Source organism: Sarcophilus harrisii, chromosome 4 (genome assembly GCF_902635505.1).
Source record: "Sarcophilus harrisii chromosome 4, mSarHar1.11, whole genome shotgun sequence".
NCBI lineage: Eukaryota > Metazoa > Chordata > Mammalia > Dasyuromorphia > Dasyuridae > Sarcophilus > Sarcophilus harrisii.
The window spans coordinates 391,702,841-391,705,958 of record NC_045429.1 but is presented as its reverse complement, the minus strand read 5'-3'; the positions used below and the strand labels follow the sequence as shown (position 1 = coordinate 391,705,958).

Sequence of the window (3,118 nt, the reverse complement as noted above, 5' to 3'; positions counted from 1 at the left end):
TGGCCTAGCTGTACCAGACCTAAAATTATATCATGAAACAGTAATCTTCAGAACCATTTGGTTCTGGCTAAGAAATAGAGTAGTGTATTAATAGAATAGAATTGTTCTCAAGATACAATAATCAATGACTATAGTAATCTAAGTTTGATAAACCCAAAGACTTGAGCTTCTGAGGTAAGAATTCACTATTTGACAAAACTGGAAAATAGTATGGCAGAAACTAAACACCAACCAATATCTAATATCCTTATAACAAGATAAAGTTGAAATGGGTTCATGATTTAGATGTAAAATGATATTATGAGAAAATTAGGAGAACAAGAGTTAATCTAACTCTTAGATATGTAGAGAAGGAAGAAATTTATGGCCAAAGAACTAAAGAACATAATGAAAGACAAAGTGGACAATTTTAATTATATTAAATTAAAAAGGTTTTGTACAAACAAAACCAATGCAACCAAGAAAAGGAAAGCGGAAAACTGAGAAAAACTTTTATATCCAATATTTCTGATAAAGACCTCATTTCTAAAATATATAGAGAATTTACAAAAATGCAAGCCATTCCCCAACTGATAAATGGCCAAGGAATATGATAGACAATTAAGTCATTAATAGTCATATGAAAAATACTCTAAATTACTATTGATTAGAGAAATACAAATTAAGACAACTCTTGAGATGTCACTTCATACCTCCCAGACTGACTAAGATGACAAAAACAATAATAATAAATGTTGGAGAGGATGCTGGAAAACTGGGACACATGCATTGTCGGTGGAATTGTGAACTGATCTAACCATTCTGGAGAGCATTTTGAAACTATGCCCAAAGGGCTATCAAATTGAGCATCCTCTTTGATCCATAACATCTCTACGGGGTCTATAGTCCAAAGAGATCATAAAAAATGGAAAAGAACCCATATGTGCAAATATATTTCTAGCAACCTTTTTTATAGTGGGAAGGAACCATTATAATTGAGTGGATGTCCATCACTTGGAGAGTTGTTGAATAAGTTGTATTATATGAATATAATGGAATACTATTGTACTATGAGAAATGATGAGTAGGTGGATTTCAGAAAAATCCGGAAAGACTTACATGGACTGATGCTAAGTGAAGTGAGTAGAACCAAAGAACACTGTGCACAGCAACAAAAAAATTATGTGATCAGCTGTGACAGACTTGACTCTTTTCAACAATGAGATGATTCAAATTAATATCAATAGATTTGTGGTGGAAAGAGCCATCTGCCTCCAGAGGGAGGACTATGAAGACTGAATGTGAATAACAACATAACATTTTAATCTTTGTTGTTGTTTGTTTGCTTGTTTTTTTCTTTCTCGTTTTTTCTTCTTTTGATCTTATTTTTCTTGTGCAGCATAATAAATGTGGAAGCATGTTTAGAAGAATTGTGTATGTGTAACTTGTATTAGATTATTTACTGTGTGGGGGAATAGAGAGATGGAGAGGGATGGAGAAAAATTTGAAACACAAGATATTGCAAGGGTGGATATTGAAAACTATTTTTTCATGCATTTTGAAAAATAAAAAGCTATTATTTAAAAATGCATTATATAATATTTGGAATGACTTAAAAAAACAAAAACAAAAAACAAATGTACAATAAGAGGCCTGAAGATACATTATAGAACTTTGGGAATGTTTGCTTCCAACATGATTAGACTGCTCATCACTTCCACCATTCTTTTTAAATCCTGAGTCAAGTGTCAAAAATAAAATAAAATAAAATAAAGCCAATCTTTCTTTTTGAGGGAGTGGGGGCAATTATCATGTCACACCTTTTGATCAAAAAACAAAACCAAAAAAAAAATACAAACAATCCATTTAGAAGTATTTGCAATGGACAACGAAGGGTTGAGATTCATTATACTCCTGGTTGGTAACCCACATCTTCTGGAAGGTGGAAAGAGGGGCCAGAATGGAGCCTCCAATCTAGACAGAGTATTTGCTTTTAGGTGAGATAATGATCTTGATTTTCATTGTGCTTGGGAATAGGACTGTAATCTCTTTCTGTATTCTGTCAGCAATTACCCAGCAATGTCTGGGCACATGATGGTACCACCAGACAATATGCTTTGGGCATACAGATCCATGTGGATGTCAACAGCAGACTTCATGACTGAGTTGGAGGTAGTTTTGTGGATTCTGCAGGACTCCAAACCTAAGAAAGATGGTTGGAAGAGAGCTTCCTGGTATTGCCAGTGGTGATAACCTGACCATCAGGGAATTCATAGCTCTGTCCCAGAGAAGAGCTAGAGGTATCAGTGACCATTTCCTGTTTGATGTCTAAGACAATATAATACATTTTCTTCTTGATGTTGTGCAGGGTTTCCTTTTTAGCTGTGGTGGAACTATATTTTCTCTTGGTCAAAATATTTATAAGGTAGTGTGTCAGATCTTGGCCAGTCAGATTCAGATGGGGAAGAGCCTAAGCTTCATAGATGGGCACAATGTGGGTCATACCATCCCTGGAGTACCTCAGAATACCAGTGATACAACCACATGCATACAGGGGTAGCACAACCTGGATGGCAACAGGACTTTGAAAGTCTCAAACATAATCTGAGTCTTCTTTTCTCTTTTGGCTTTGGGGCTCAGGGGTCTTCTATGAGAACATAGGGTGCTCTTCCGGGATCACACAAAGCTCATTGTAGAGCATAATTATGTTATTATCCAGTATAATGCCAGATCTTCATGTCATCCCAGTTGATGACAACAACATGTTCAAGGGGGAACTTCAGGGTCGGAATATTTCTCTTAAGGCTGTCTTTCTAGCCCATATCCTCATCATGTCTTTTTTTAAAAATAACTTTTTATTGACAGAACCCATGCCAGGATAATTTTTTACAGCATTATCCCTTGCACTCACTTCTGTTCCGATTTTTCCCCTCCCTCCCTCCACCCCCTCCCCCAGATGGCTAGCAGTCCTATACATGTTAAATAGGTTACAGTATATCTTAGATACAATATATGTGTGTAGAACCGAACAGTTCTCTTGTTGCTCAGGGAGAATTGGATTTAGAAGGTATAAATAACCCAGGAAGAAGAACAGAAATGCAAGGAGTTTACATTCATTTCCTAGTGTTCTTTCTTTGGG

General features: G+C 35.8%; 1 pseudogene; it reads right to left on the bottom strand.

The window, feature by feature from the left end:
- Positions 1-1,845: 1,845 nt before the first annotated feature.
- On the bottom strand, positions 1,846-2,801 carry LOC100923830 (annotated as a pseudogene).
- Positions 2,802-3,118: the final 317 nt, after the last annotated feature.